We start from the raw sequence: 17,057 nt of genomic DNA on the forward strand, positions 1-17,057 counted from the left end.
TTCCATAAAACTTGTTTTATAAAAACAGATCAGCTGGAGTTGACCTGCGGGCCACAGCTGGGGTACTCCTGATCTCCATGAGCGGTGATCATCTAAAGGGCACAACTTCAAGGTTTCATTATCTCTATTCCAGGGAGAAATCTCACATATTGTGAACACAAACTCTTTCCCTTTAATTACATTTTGGGTTGGCAGGTGATTCCATTGCATTTACCAAGGAAGGGATGAGTTTCAGAACAAAGGAAGACTGGCTGATGGATGTAGAGAGCTTTTGCTGTCTTTGCCCTGGCCTGCCCCCTAGTGTCCAGTCCCTCATCTTCTGATAACCATATCCCAAACTTTGACTGCAGCCTGGGGTCTGGGGAGTCACCCCACTTCAGCCATTCAGGTGGTGTTTCCAGGCCTTGACTATCTGTGGCAATATTTATTTTTTCTCTTTCTTAACTATGCCCTTTGCATTTGAATGACATGACTCCTGTACTAGTCCTTGAAACCGGAAAGACAACCACTTAATAAGGATACAGGTGGCTTTTAAGTTTTTGAAGGATTAAGAGTTCTTTAGAATACCACTTTAAGAAGTCTGCTCATTACGTACCCCCCACCTTAATATCTTATGAAATAATTTATTTTCTATATAAATACATTGATCGTGTACTTTGCATACATAGATGGATTGATCTATTTAAGATGACATTTAGTCTCTCTCTCTCTAAATATGTTTATATTTTACACACACACACACACACACACAGAGGGAGAGAGAGAATTTATCTCCAAAACACAAGTTTCTTAATCTGGGAAGAAAGAAATAAGTGAGCGGGGTTGGATGTTTTCTAACTAATTTCCAGCTCTAATTACAGCTCTAAATACTTAAACAAAAATTCTATCCTTGTGTGCTTTTCCACATCTCATAGTTGGGAATTTTCAAACACTCTTTTTTTTTTTTTTTTCAGAGAACTTCCAGTAATAGCAGACAACACAAGAACTTCTGACACTGGGGCTCCACTGAGTGTCTATTTGTAGTTTTCCGACGGGTACGATATTTTCTTTCAGTTTGCTTCTTTACAGCCTAACACGGAAAATGTCCTACACGTCAGTGACTTTGCTCATGGATCATCTCTGAATTAGTTTTCCCCCCTCCCCGCACCGTCTGCCTCTTGAAATACAAACACCAAGTGCAAATGCCACGTCCTCTAAGAATATTTTCTTAATGTTTTTGAGATATAATCAGTCCCTTCCCTATTGAAATTGTCATCCTTTGTTATTACACAGTGGTGAATTTCTCTCTCCCTAATGTGCTTGACTGTATTATTTCTCTCAATTTTGCAGCACTCCCTGTATCCACGTATCTTTGTCTGGTGACTCTGGGGTTCCTCCGAGGGAGAGTAGATTTGTTTTGTCTTGTGATGTTGGGCCTGGCCATGTGACTTGCTTTGGCCAGTGAGGATTAGGACATTTGATGTGCCCAGTGAGAAGAATGTGTCTGGCTAGTACTCTGATCATTAGGTGGTGAGAGGCCCATGGAGAATACAGAACTGGCTGAAACCTGCAGCTTTGAGCCAAGCTCAGCCAAGTCCAGCAGAGGTCCCTGACACCCAGGGGAACCACGATATGTGAGCTAGAACACCGAGCACGGGGTGATTTGTTACACAGCATTACCGTGGTAACAGATGACAAATAGGCCTTCGTTACACTAAAGACTCCTTTGAGACAGGGATTAGAGCCTTATCGTATTTATGTTCTGGCAGCACCTGACACAGTTTATGATAAACAGTAGGTGCATATGAATTTCTTGAATTGAGAAGAAATACTTATAATGTTTAAAAAAACAATCATTTCTAGCTTGGCATGTACTTCTCTATCCCAGGTGGTATACAGATGCGTTTTAAATCATTCATAAGAAAAGAAACGTGTCCATCTCTCTCTTGTCATCAGCTAAAAAATATAGTAAATCTTTAAGGAAAACACTACGGGATTTCCAAACTGCTATTCGAGCTACCGTGGTACTAACCTTCATTATGATGTGAACTTTGAGCATTGCCTCCGAAGTTAGCATTTTTCTTAGGCAGATAAACAGCTTATTTAGGGCCAGAAGGGGAGGGCAATCTTAGGCTTTCAGCTCTGACATTTTCCTGGCTGTGAGCGTTCTGAAATCTCTCTCCTGCCTGTGTTCTTCATCTTGAGAGAGAAGACAATTCACAGTGCTCGGCAAAGACCTGCACTTCTTGAGTTATGCCCCTTGGGGATGAACATGCTTGTGGTAGGGAATGGAGGATTCCTAAACTTCCATGTATAACCGATTCACCTTTCTTCGCTCTTTCATGCTCCCTGCACTGAGGGAGAGAATGGGGACGCATCCAGATTGACCAGAACTGCTGTGCTGTGAGTAACACATTCCGGTTTTTCTTTGCCAATAATCATACCCGAGTGGTAACGGAATTCACACTCAGAAGGAGATGGCAGCCTCGCACATCTGTGAGGAACATTCTGTCCTGGAGAGGGTTCAGGAGCAAGTAATTGCTCTCTTTCCTGCCTTTTCTAGAGCTTAGCAGCAGAATTCTCAGGATTAATTCATGATCTCAAGGCCACTGCTCACCCACGTGAGGAGACGAGCAGGAGAGCCTGCGGATTTCTACCAGGAAAGCTGGATGTCTCTTTCGCCAGAAGGTACACTAGGGTTCTCAGGATCCTTCCTAGTTATTCAAGGACTCAGACATTTTGAAAGGGTATGATTTGTCATGATTGAAAAAATAGCACCTGATGATTAAATTAATAATAAAGCGCAATGAGTAATGCCATGGGCTAAATGTCTGTACCCTTCTCAAGTTCATGTAGAAATCCTAACCCTCAAGATGATAGTATGAGGAGGTGGGCCCTTTGGGAGGTGATTAGGTCATGAGAGTAGAACCCTTACAAATGGGATCCCTGCCCTTATAAGACTCTCCAGAGAGCTTTTGGATGCAGTAGTATTTACAATTGTTTTATCTTCTTGTTAGATCATCTCCTTTATTATTACAGTGTCCTTCTTTGTCTCTTGTTACAATCTTGTTGTGAAGTCTGCTTTGTTTGATATAAGTATTGCTTCTTTTCACATATGTTTGCATCATAAATATTTCCCCATCCACTCACTTGCAGTCTGCATGTGTCTTTAGGTGTGAAATGAGTATCTTGTAGGCAGAGCGTATAGACGGTGGTGATTATTGCTGTTTTTAATCCATTTGGACACCCTATGTCTTTTGTTTGGAATGTTTAGTCCATTTACATTCAAAGTAATTATTAATAGATAAGTATGTATTGCCATTTAGTACTTGTTTGTGGTTGTTTTTGTAGTTCTTCTCTGATTCTTTCTTCTCTTGCTGTTTTTTGTGGCTTGCTGGCTTTCTTTGGTGATCTACTTGGATTCCTTTCTTTTTATTTTTTGCATATCTATTATTGGTTTTGATTTGTGATTATCATGAGTTTTGTATAGAACATCTTCTACATAGAGCAGTTTATATTAAGTTGATGGTCACTTAAGTTTGAACCCATTCTTTACTGCCCATTCCATTTTAGGTGTAATGGTGTCATATTTTACATCCTTTTATTCTGTGCATCTCTTGGCGGATTTTTACAGATACACTTATTTTTATTGATTTTGTGAGTTTCTTGCTTTTCTTACCCTTACTTATGGCCTCTCCTTTTCACTCAGAAAGTCTCCTTTAGCCTTTCTTGTAGGGCTGGTTTAATGATCATGAACTCCTTTAGCTTTTGTTTGTCTGAGAAACTCTCTCTCCTTCTATTCTGAAAGATAGCTTTGCTGGGTAGAGTTTTCTTGCCTGCAGATTTTTTCCTGTTAGCACTTTGAATATACCATGCAACTCCTTTCCGGCCTGCAAAGTTCTGCTGAAAAATCCGCTCATAGCCTTATGGGTTTTTCCTTGTTTGTAACTGTTTTCTTTTTGCTTGCTGCTTTTAAAATTCTCTCCCTATCACTACTGTTTGCCATTTTAATTATATGTGTCTTGGGATGAACCTTCTTGGGTTGATTTTGTTAGGGGATTTCTATGTCTCTTGGATCTGCATATCTGTTTCCTTCCCCATATTAGAGAAGTTTTCAGCTATTATTTCTTCAAATAAATTTTCTGCCCCCTTTTCTCTCTTCTTCTGGGATTCTTATCATGTGAATGTTATTATGCGTGATGGAGTCACTAAGTTCCCTAAATCTATTCTCATTCTGTTTACTTTTCTTCTCTCAGCTGCTCAGCTTGATTACTTTCCATTGTTCTGCCTTCTAGGTCACTAATTCATTCCTCTTCTTCTGGTCTGCTACTTATTCCCTCAAGTGTATTTTAAATTTCATCATTGTGTTCCTCATCTCTGGTTGGTTCTTTTTTGTCTCTTTGTTAAGGATTTCATTGATATCCTCCACTCTTTTCTCAAGTATTTTTATGATCATTACTTTAAATTCACTATCAAGCACATTACTTATCACAGTTTCACTTAGGTCCCTTGCTGTAGCTTCAACCTATTCTTTTACTTAGGACATTCACCTCTGTCTCCTAATTTTGCCCAACTCTCTATGTCTGTTTCTGTGTGTTATAGATGTCACCTATATCTCCTGCTGTTGAAAGTGGTGGTCTTATGAAGAAGACGTCCTGGAGTGCCCTGCCATGCAGTTGTCCTCTGTTGACCAGAACCTGGTGCTTGGTTGTGTCTCCTAAGTGTGTTGTGTGCACTAAGCTGTTGTATCCTGGTAACTTTTCCTTGGGTCCAGTAGTCCACGTAAGCTCTCTTTTCCAGCTCTCTTGTGCAGGCGGGGAGCACAGTTTTTAAAAGGTGCATATAAGTCTGCTAGGAAATGAAACCTGTGGCCAGTGGGACTTAGGCTTGGCAAATCACGCTGGTCCAGAGACACAGTGTTGGCAAGGTTTGCACTGGTCTTCTGGGAGAGGAGACCCACAGCTCTGCTAGTGAGGTAAGCAATAATGGAAAGGGATCCAAGGAAGCATTGCTGGGCAGGGCTTGAAATAAACAAGTTAGGTAGAGAATGTCAGTGCCTCTGGTTCCCACAGGTGGCTCTGTGTTTATGCTGGGGGAGCAGAGGAGGGCAGTGGCACCTAGCAGCTCCTTTGTTCCTGGAATACTCCCTCAGTGATCCTTGCTCCTCAGTATATGCTCCAAAATGAGTAAACTACTCTCTTTCCTCTATGTCCCAAACTGTATACAAACTGCTGCTTCTACCCTGTATCTCTGTGGACTGTTTGTCATGCTCTTCTTTAAGGATGGGGATTCAGCTTCCTCTAGCCTTCCAGGCTCTCCCAGGACTAAACCTGCTGATGTTTAAAATTCTAGGCATTAAGTCCTGCTGGTTGTAAGAACTCATGAAATTCAAAATTCGGCCCCTCTTGCTTTCAAAGCCAATTTTAGGGGGATTTGTCTTCCCTGTATGATAGTCTGCTTCTCTCCTTTCTCTGCACCTGTGACTCCCTCCCCCCAACAGATGGCTGTGATCCCTTTTGCACCCCATATCATCTCTGTTCTCATCTCGCCCTCCTCAATGTGTCCTCTTCTCTACCTTCAACTGAAGATTTGTTCTGCCAGTCTGTAGGTCATTTTCTGGGTTATTTACACTATTGTGAGTGTTATCTAGTGGTATCTGTAGGACAAGGTGAGCTAAGGGTCCTCATACTCTGTCATCTTACCAGCCTCCTCCAAGGCAGGTACCTTTTAAATTTACCAAGACTACTATTTCCCTGCAGACATTCCTTGCACAAAAATTTTTTTTTTCAAAAATGAATACATAAATTGTTAATGAAATCTGTTAAAGGTGGACTCAATGAATTTCTTTGTGGCAGGATGGGAGGCTGAATGGAGGGATGGACAGACAGACAAAGCAATTAGAGGAAAAATTATTATCCTCAATTATCTTGAGTCTATATGGTTTTATTTATAGAAAAGTGTTGGCCTTTTTTATATTTAAAATTGCATTCCTTTAGGGTTTGATGTCCTAATAATTAACAAATTTAAAGGCTTTTTTCAGGGAACTAAATAGTAATACTTTCCTAGAAAAACTATTTGTTCACTAAAACGTAATTTCTCAAGTGATTTCCCCTCTATTTTCAACATTCCACCAAGACAGAGAGTCACTAGATCCTCTGTTATCTAAATTAGTCATTTACATTGATGAAGTTGGCTTGGTAATAGCTCCTATGTTGCCTGGCTGATGTCCATGTGAAATGGGTTTGATCCTCAATCTTACATGAAGAATACTCAGAGCAATTTATAATCCTGTAATGGAGAAAAGGGACATAGCTGATACTGGAAATCTATAACTAATGTCTAATGGGTATTGGAATGCTTGATAAAATGCCTTTATAGCTTTATTTTCCTGATTTGTATTCATTTGACCAAAGTTCAAATTAATTTTAACCTAGCTAATAAGCTTGTCACCAGGACAGTTTGAGGGGTTAGGCGAAAGAAAAATCTGATTAAAAAAAAAAAAAAAAAAAAAAAAAAGGACATGTCTGGTTTATTTCAGATGTAAGAATCAGAGACAAGGTTTCTGTTATAAATACATAAGACTAAGAAAGGCAGAGATGAACACATGTCAGTGTCATGAAAGCAGAATGGGAGAAGTTAAAGAAATGAACATAGATCTTTCCAATGAGATGTGTATTTTGCAGCCTGTGTCTCTTAATGACACTGGGAAGGTGGAGATATCTAAGAGACTGAAATAAAATGAAAAACACACAGCCCTGATGTCTACAGGGAGATATGCAGAATAGACTGCAAGGAGTACACAGGGACAGATGCTGAGTAGTAAAATTCAGTAGGTTAGGCTGGTGCACGTTCTAGGATTACAGATTTATAGGCAGAAAAGAAAGTGACGATTCATTCTTTCATTGGCTCATTTAATACACATGATTATTGTTGCTTGAGTGCCCAGTGGGGTCTAGGAAGGGAGGAGTTTTTGCATTTGACTAGATTATAAAGCAAATGTTCCTAGCCCACCACCTTTCTATACCACAGTCCCATTAAAATACCTCAACAGCCAAGAATCTGACCTCTTCAGTTTCTTGTATCCTTTAGGGAGAGAGAAAAATGACTCTTTTGAGAGTGTACTCAAATCACACAAAACCCAGGATGGTAAAGGATAGAAGAGGTTGTCTAAATCTGGAACGAAAGTCAGTTTTTAGAACTCCAAGGTAAAAACAAAGACACAGAATCTCCCAGTGGTGGAAAACATTTGAATTAAACACTATTTTTGGTAGGCTTTTGGTTTTTCTCAAAATGGTGTACTCTTTGATACAATGGGGACCCTAACTAAGACAAATTAATAATTATACTTTTTCATACTGATATTTTTTCTGTTGACTAAATGAAGAGATAGTGGATACCTTAAAATTTAAGCATTTGTGGCTCCATTAAGAATTTAAAACATTTTCAAGTATGTAATTTATGTGAGAACAGTAAGTTTAATGTTCTTAGGTTAATTTAAATATGTAAAGAATACCAGACAGTATAGCTGTCTTATTCTGGGAGGAACAAAAAACCAATAAACTTGTTTTCTCATGGTTTCAAAAGTCCTGGAAATTTTACATCTTTAGTAATTATAGTTCATTATCAAAAATATTCAAGGCATCTCAGACACCCATGCTTATTAGGCACATTTTCTTCCAACTAGATAGCTGCCTCTTTTGCACAAGTTTTTATTTTCAAACCACTGCTGTTTACACTCTAGGAAGTCATATTTACATTATACTGGCCTTTCAAAGTCAAAATTTACAAAACTACTCTGAATTTTCCCTCTATGATTACCAAAACTTTTCTGCAAGATGCTTTCCATTATAAATTGTCTTTCTACTCAAGAACGCTTGCCATAAAAAGCAAGATTTCTTTTCTTAGCTTAAACTCAAGCTTAAAAAAATAGATCTATAAAACCTTGCCAGTGGAAAAAAATACAATCTGAGGGATCTTTTTCCTTCTTGTTTTATTTCAAAATATTTGCTTTTAATGTGGTTCACATAATATACACACCCTAGAACTTATTTAAGGTATTGGTTGTATAAAGTGGAAATTTATATAGACAAGATTGATCTTGCATTTTACCTGGAGAAAGTTACCTCTAGACCCATAGATTCTTGCTAGGATTGTTGCCCAGAAGGTGGCACCTCCCTCCCCCCAGCCCCCACCCCAGGGTCAGATTATGGCTAACGCTTCTGTCCAAGGACAAAAATGGACCAGCCTTATTAGTCACGTGGACTAGCCCCATAAGGATAGAGCTATGGTGAGTGATCCTTTAAGTCTTGTAGGACCTTGTAGGACCAAGTCCTACAAGACATATGGTTTAGTGAAATGCCCTGCTCTATAGTTAGTGGGAATACAAGTTCCCTGCTGTATTCAGGGATTTTTTTTTTTAAGATTTTATTTATTTATTTGACAGAGAGACCGAGTTCACAAGTAGGCAGAGAGGCAGGCAGAGGGAGAGGAAGTGAAGCAGGCTCCCTGCTGAGCAGAGAGCCCAATGTGGGGCTTGATTCCAGGACCCATGACCTGAGCTGAAGGCAGAGGCTTAACACACTGAGCCACCGAGGTGCCCTGTATTCAGGTTTTGACTCTCAACTGAGTTGATTCTCTTTGACCCTATTTATTTATTTATTTTTAAAAAGGGAACAGTCATACTGCTAAGGAAGCTTTTAAACCACACAGTTCTATAAACCATAAATATAACCAGTGAATGTACAGAATGACATCTTGGGAATCTATAGTGCAGTTTGATTTGTCTGCAACACAAGTATCTACAAAGGATGTCTTCAGGGCTTCAGGAATTGCCCATCTGCTAATGACTCCCCAAACCCAGTTTCCAGTCTGGACCATGCTGTGGGTCTCTTTCAAATATTAAACAAATATATACAAACACCTGCCAGATCAGTGCTACCTCACATGATGGCCCTAGCCACATGTGACTATGCAGATTAAATTTATTTAAAATTCAACTAAAAATTCAGCTCTGTGGGTGTACATTTCAGGAGCTCACTTGTGACATGTGGCCAGAGGTTACTGTATTGGATGGCAGAGATACAGAACAATTCCACTGTAAAGAGTACGAGTAGGGGTGCCTGGGTGGCTCAGTCAGTTAAGCATCTGTCTTCATCTCAGGTCATGATCCCAGAGTCCTAGGAATGAGCCCCTTGTTGGGCTCCCTGCTCAGCAGGAAGCCTGCTTGTCCCTCTTCTTCTGCCCCTCCCTCCACTCATGCTCTCTCTTTCTTTCTCAAATAAATAAATAAAATCTCAGGGGAAAAAAAAACAAGAGTGTGCTAGTGGACAGCACTATCTTTACTAAACCAATCCCTGAAAGTGTACTGGATATACCATCATTACAATACATACAAGGCTGAAGACACCAATGTCCTTTGCAGAGAAGAGCCTTCTTTCTTTATGTTCTGTGTTGTTCTTAATTGTACCACTATTCCATCAAGTCTACCTCCTAAGCTAGAAACCTGGGAATGACCTTGAATCCTACTCATATCTAACTAGTTGATTAACTTACAGAGCTAACAGTCCTCTCTTCTCTGTCTCCATGCTTACCACCCCACTTGAAGTTTTCAACATCTCTCTCCTCTCAACTATCCTTACCTGAGATTTCTGACTCTTCCTTCAAATCTCCACTGCTCTCATACAGCCTTTGCCCTGCATTTTAAAATAACTTTCTAAAATATGATTCAACCTCCTCCCCCCAAATATTGAATGACTCATTCCTTCTGTTGTGGGTTGAGTTGTGTCACTGACAAGATAGGTTGACATCCTAATTCCTTATTTGGAAGTAGGGTCTTCAAAGATGGACTCAAGACGAGGTCATGCTTGACTACAGTGGTCCCTAATCCAATATGATTCAGCATCTTTATAAGGAGAGGAAACAGACGCAGGGAGAGAAGACAGAAACACAAAGACAAAGAGGTAAGATGATAGCATTAAGATGGTGGCAGAGATTGGAGTGATGCTGTCATAAGCCCAGAAATGTCTAGGGGCACCAGAAGCTGAAAAAGACAAGCTTGGATCCTTCTCCATGTCTCTGTTCAAACACCTTGTTTTCTGACTTCCAGACTCCAGAACTATGGGAAAAATAAGTTCTGTTGTTTTAAGCCACTTGGTTTGTAGTACTTTGTAACCACATCTTCAGGAACCCTACATCCTTCTTTCTATACTTTTTTATAATTGACTGCTTCCCAAGTGTCAGACATTATACTAGACACTACTTAGGGAATGAAGTCCAGTTTTTTAGACTGTGTAGGAGACCAGAGGTTCTATTCCCTCAGACTAAGTCTAGACTAGATTCCTAGTCATACCTCAAGTCCTAGGTGGGAAGTCAGCTTCTCTGTCAACTTTTCCAGATCCAGCTAGATTAAGTAATTTAACTACTTTGAGAGTTTCCCTTGAATTAAAACACATCTTATTTTATCTCTTTTCACATAGTGCCTCTTTGCTCACTAGACTGTGGACATCTCGAGGCCAGGAGGTGTCTCACTCATCTCTAAGTGATTCCTTCTTCAGCCATCCAGAAATCATTCAACTAATGCCCCACAAGGAGTGATCTTTGCTTTGTCCTACCACAGATCCCTTTCAGTTTTCCTTTGGTTGCTTTTAGAAGTATTTATGGGAACTGCTTGGAGGAACCAGGTGTTTCAGATTGAAGAAGTTGGAGCATCTCTGTCCTTTATCAACATTTCATTTTTAGACCCCTTTCCTTGTCCCTACACTTAACTTAGGCTGAGGTAGTATACACACTCAGCTTAAGGATATTGGTCTACTCAGAAGATATTTGGAAAGACACATGCACACATAAAAACAGTCTCTTACAGCACACATCACCTCAAGTATCCTAAAGCCAAATTTTAGTGCTTTTCCTCCCAGTGCCTCTGCTATTATGGATTACTCACATCTCTTTTTACTCCCAAATAACTATAAACATAAAAACTCAAAATAAATAAAAAAGAGTAACACTTTTACATTGGTTCAGAATTGTAAGACTTACTCTGTTTCAGTTTAGTTACTTAAGATAGAATAGGAAATCCCCCAACCCCCTGGCGACCCCCACAGAACTGATTCACACATCAGTGGTAATCAGCAGAACTGGCTTTTTCTTCACAGTGCAGGGTAGACAGTGATTTTTATTTGCTGTTCTCTAGAGAGCTCATGGATAGCTTTGCAAAGCTTGGGAAATGAGCCAGCTCTGGTCTTGACAAGAGAAGAAACACATAGATTTTCATGAAAAGCCTTGCAATCCATACTGTTCAACCTTCAAGTTGCACTATATTCTGCAGCCTTAATTGTTTTCTATCTTCAATTGTCAGATAATGCTTCCACCTTATTTCTCCATGAATAGCTGTGAAATTCCAACGTTTGCATCTTTCAGCGTGCAATACATGGTAGAATATTGAATTTAGATTCTGGTAAAGAGAAACTTATAAATTTTCAGTTCACAGCAGAAAACAGGCCTCACAGGGGGCTCTCGTCTAGCTCACAAATCCAACTTTCAAGTGAGAAAAAAGAGAAATCTCTGGTAAACTTATGAACATGTACAAGATCAATAATTAATTAGAATGTTCCCAGAGCAAAGCAAATCCCTGAATTTCCTTAGCCATTTGAAAATATGATCCACTGTTGTTTAAATTCTCTACAATTTTTTCAATGTAAAAAATATGTGTAAAGCGTTTATTATATACAAGGCACTGTTCTAAGAACTACAAAAATATTGATTCATAAATGCAATTTCCTTCTTACAGTTTTAAATGCTTGGGAAAATAAATGATGAAATGATTCAGAGAAATGTTTTATTCTCTCTGCAGTAGCAAATAGAGAAGGCAACAATGAGAGGAAATTAGCATATTTAAATATTGTTTTATTTATCTGCGGAGGATCTCACAGCAGTCTGGTGGGCAGACACCTTGCACTGACCTGGGACTCATTTTGGATGGGGAGTTCCTGGGTCTACTAGTCCAAGTTCATATTCTGTTTTTGAGACTCCAGGCCTACCCTATTGGGTGGGACTTCCCCAAGGAATAGACCCAATACACAGTAGCACAAGACTGGCTTTTCAGTGGGCTCCTGGGTTTGGGGGCAGGACTTTACATGGTTGGCTCAAAGCTCCAGTTCTAGACTATCTTATTTTTCAAAAGTTAAATCGCACTTTGTTAGGGAGCCCCATTTAAAAAGGTAATTAATAATAATCTTTCAGAAATTCACCTGCAGAGTAGAATTCAAGCAAACCAAAATATTTCTGGGAAATCCCTCCGACTGCACAATATCTTCCTATAGAATTAGGACTTCTCATTAACCTTCCAATTCATCCATATTCCACTTAGCTCATACTTTCTGATTCGTATTTCTCTTTAGGAAGATACCTATAAGTTTATATTTATTGGCTATACCTCAAGAGCGTTTGGATTAAGATTACAACAATAAATCTAAAAGTAAGTTGCTAATTTTAACATATGGCATTAATCATGTTTGAAGCTCCCACTTAATCCTGAGATCATTTAAAAAAAAAAAAATTGCTTGGCGGTGGAGGCTGGAAACCTGGAGGGGTGGAAGTAGTCATCTGATGCATTTGAGATAATTTCTACTTAAGACTGCTTTTCTAGACAACCCAAGCTTTTCGTTTCCCTTTAACCAAATTTTGAGACTTGCACTTAGTCATGAAGCAAACAAAATGTTCGACTGTGATTCATCGTTTATAAGATATTTCATATATTAGGATGTAAAACATTCCATAGATTACAGTTCTAGTTCCTGACAAGGTTTGACCATGTCACATGGGTCAGGGTGGGGATGGGGGCACAAATGGAGTGGGAGATAACTCAGGGCTCATCCCTTCCACCTGCCCTCTGCACTCTTCCCTTTGCTTCCCCAACCCTTACTGAGAATCTACATTGCTTTTGGATGTGGACTACCTGACCTTCCTTTGTAAGTTTAGCTCTGACCTCAAAGTGCTTTATATTTACTAGAAATGTTAACACTCTTGACATTATATTACAGGCTGGTGGCTTGAGTTTTCCTCAAGATTTTTTGTTGTTTTATTTGTTCATTTTGTTTTAAAATATCTGTTAAATTAATAAAAGCAAAGATTACCAAAAAGATGACAAAAACTTTTTCAGGTTCATTCTTCAGAGGCTGACCAGATAGAAGCCTTAAGGTAGAAATTGTTTTGAGTCATTCACTAGGAACTCTCTTAGAAGAAATTCCTTATCCTAGGTCAGATTATTTGTAGGCCGGCCTCAAAACAGTAAGTCTGTCCTTTTTTTGGTTAAGAAGAAAAGGGAATATAAGATGAAAATGGCACTTTAATTTTAGATTTTAATGATGAACTTCAAGATTTTATTGTTTTGGAATTAATTTCAGGTCATGTGAACAATAAAACAACATGGTTTATAGCTAGAAAATTGTTTCATATTGCTTCATGGATCAGGCAAATAAAAAGAATAAAACAGTATTTTGCAAAATGGTCAATTTGGCTCTTTTGGCCATGTCAAGAGCCTTATGAAATAATACAGATGATTGATTATTTCAAGTAGAGAGAGCACAGAGTAGCACAAACCACAAAGAAGTAGTCAGATATTTTTATTTAACATTCTTCTTTGGCCAGTAATGTTTAATAAAGGACATACTTTTCCTTCTTCCTTTTTTTTTTTTTTTAAATATTTAATCAATTTATTTAACCGAGAGAGATAGTGATAGCAGGAACACAAGCAGAGGGAATGGAAGAGGGAGGAACAGGCTTCCCGCTGAGCAGGGAGCCCGATGCAGGGCTGGATCCCTGAACCCGGGGGTCATGACCTGAGCCAAAGGCAGACACTGAACGACTGAGCCACCCAGGCACTCCTTTTTTTTCTTTTTCCCATTATTAGAAATAATCCATATAAATACAGTCAAATAGTTATTAAAGATTTTGTTTTCTTAGGAAAAAATGTAGAAACATCTTGAACAAGATTAATGTGCAAGATATTGAACATGTAGTTATTAATGAAACTCTTTCTTTTTGTATCTTACACTCCTGGAAGTAATTTTCAGCTGTCCTTTATCTCTGGAAATACGACTTGAATTGTGTAAAGACCTAAAATAAAATAAGAAACATCCCACCACAACTATAATCTACCTAATACTTAATCATAGCAAGGAACCTCTGTTTTTGCCACAAAATCCGCAAAAGGTTTATAATTATCTCTCTTTTAGAGTTTGGCCCAGCTACATAATCAAAGTAGGGAACAAAGAGCATTGTGTATTCACATTGGGCTTTCAAGTTTTGTGTGTTTTTAATGGGCATGAGCATACACAATGTCAGAAAAAGGTCTGTTGTAATTTCCATTTGTAACAGGTAACTTATAGGATGAACAAATCTGGCTTAAATCTTACAGTATATCAAAACACAAGAATACATCTTTAAATTAGAGCAGCCAAGGGGCGCCTGGGTGGCTCAGTGGGTTAAAGCCTCTGCCTTCAGCTCAGGTCCTGATCCCAGGGTCCCGGGATCGAGCCCCACATCGGGCTCTCTGCTCAGCAGGGAGCCTGCTTCCCCCTCTCTCTCTGCCTGCCTCTCTGCCTGCTTGTGATCTCTGTCTGTCAAATAAATAAATAAAATCTTTAAAAAAATAAAGTTACATACAGAGAAAGCTGTGAGCCACAATTCTAATCCCTGGAGAGTAAAAGAGCAGAAGATAGAAGCATATTCTACTGCTCTTGTGCTGGACTTTTTTGAATGAATTAATGGCACTCTGACTTCTAATCTGTTTTTAAAAATTTGAGTTGGATGAGAAATAGAAAAAAGAAAAAAAAAACCCAGTAAGACAACTGCTTCATTGCAAAGTTTTATAATCTTTTATAGAATATGCCATAAAAATGTCAATTCACGTTTCTTTCAAAATTGAGAACTAAAATCATTTTTATAAAAAAAAAATGTCAGATGTCTGAATAAATTCTGGATTCTACTATCCCCTCCCTGTTCTTGAACAAAGGAAGGATTTTTGCTACCAAGTCTGTTTTCATGTGTGTACAGAGACCAGAGGCCATAAAAAGATAAAACCAGACCAACCAAGAAGCTGTCAATCTTCCCGGGGGGAAGTGTGCCAAAGTCTCAAAGGATAAGAACATTAACCAGATTTCGTGGTATTTACACCTAAACCCCCTCCTCCCAATTCCTGTGTTTAACAATCTGTACCCAGTGGACACAATACTGGAAAAGGGGCATCAGAGAACCATTTCCAGGTAGCCATTTTTTCAGAATCCTTTAATTAAAGAGGGAGATTTCATAAGAAACATTTGTTTTTCTAGATAGGTCTCACTTTCCACTCTTTTATTCCTGAAATGTTAGGCGGGGAGTTTAATACATCTTTTGAAATGGCCTCTACTTCTCGATGTATTTACTTGGCCGCCTGGCCTTTGACCTGCTCTTTCCGCAGGCAACTCCCAGCGATCACCACCATGGTGACTGCTGGGTCTTTCATTCTCAGCACTTTTGCTTTTGAGTTTAGACATTTGGTCAGCAGGTCACTGGTCAAGACTGCAGAGCTTGCTCTGTTCTGAGCTGGACCTACTACCTGCAACCTTCATTGCCAATGTTATTCCCACTTTGTAGAAAGACGATATCCCATGCTCGCCTGGAGACCAGAAGGGTGAGAGGCTGAAGTCACCCCGAAGCCCTGACAATGATGGCTGGTGTTGGATTCCTGAGCACAGCACAGCTTTTTGAGACTTCTCTTAGTGGAGGGGATCTGGTGAAGGAACTGTATCAAATTGCTGCCTAACGGAACTGTGTCAAGTCATTCTGAAATGTATAGCGGGAGGGGGGGACCCTAAAAAGAAGCTAACAACTTCTCTCCTAAAAAGTAAGCTCTCCATTCAAACAACGGCAAACTCTAAACACCACTATCATTCATTACACCACGTTTGGGGATTATAGAGCAGCTCAAATATGTCCCATGTGGAAAGTTCAGTTGGACCAACGTCCACAAGTCATCTGGATGCTTTTTTTCTTTAAATCAAAGCATTGAATTTTTCCTTGTATATTTTCCTTGTATATTTTTCCTTGTATATTTTTCAATTGTCTTCAGTCAACATAATGGCAGCAAATGGCAAAAATGTGCTGGCTCAAAACACGAGACCACTTAGATAATAATAATTGTGTAAACATAGATGCTGTGTTGGGCACTCTGTGCTATGAGGACTTTAAGAGCTCTGGGACTTTCCATGTTAGGGCATCTGTGCCTTCTAAGGAAAACAAACTGATAGTCCCCAACTTTAAACATCCTGTTCCATCTCAAATATTAAACACATGTTGTAAGGGAAAAAAAAAAAAAAGGATAGCCACGTGGATGCAAGACAACCAATATAAAAGTGTCACTGAGCACTCTACAGGCACAAAGAGGAGGCTGGGAGCAAAAAAGATGAGAGGCAGCTGCATGGGACCTTCCCCATGCGGTGTACCACATCCAGTTTACTGGATGAAAATGGAGAAGCAGGGTCACTGGAATGGAGTGATCTGGCTTCCTAATTCAATGTAGTTTTCTGGTCAGCCTGTAATCATATCACTTTTGATCATCTGCAAAAAACAATTTGGAAGGATGCAGTACAATCCCTACGTACCTGCATTCCATAATGAATGGTACTAATCTGAAAAAATAAACCTGTAGAATACAGAGCAAGCTATGGCAATCACTCCCAACTTAAAAATAATTAAGAATGTGAAACCCATCATTTACACCCATGGCAGAGCGTTTAGTGCATTGTGTTGGGTATGGTGCAAAAGTCCTTCTGGAGGGGAGAGAATGTTCTAGGCCTTGTTCTAATCAAAAAGAGTTATGCATTGTATGGAATTTAGTGATACAACCAAGCTCTGGCTTTACTGGTCTCTTGACTATTTTAATGTTCTGTAGTTCACTTAGGAAAAATCTTATGGAGAAATCAATTATGGCTTATTAATTTTAAAAAATATACTAAGAGAGGAAATAGTAGATGCTTCCAGCATGCATCATGCAGTGAACTGTGGTGTTGGGAGTGTATGGTTTTTGGAAATTTGAGTAGTCA

The 17,057-nt window shown here is 39.2% G+C and overlaps 1 protein-coding gene across 1 annotated transcript in view; it reads right to left on the minus strand.

Moving 5' to 3' along the window:
- FBXL7 (F-box and leucine rich repeat protein 7) overlaps positions 1 to 17,057 on the minus strand; it is a 369,381-nt gene that overhangs the window by 11,141 nt on the left and 341,183 nt on the right. The window lies entirely within an intron of this gene.

This window comes from Mustela erminea, chromosome 3 (genome assembly GCF_009829155.1).
Source record: "Mustela erminea isolate mMusErm1 chromosome 3, mMusErm1.Pri, whole genome shotgun sequence".
Lineage (NCBI taxonomy): Eukaryota > Metazoa > Chordata > Mammalia > Carnivora > Mustelidae > Mustela > Mustela erminea.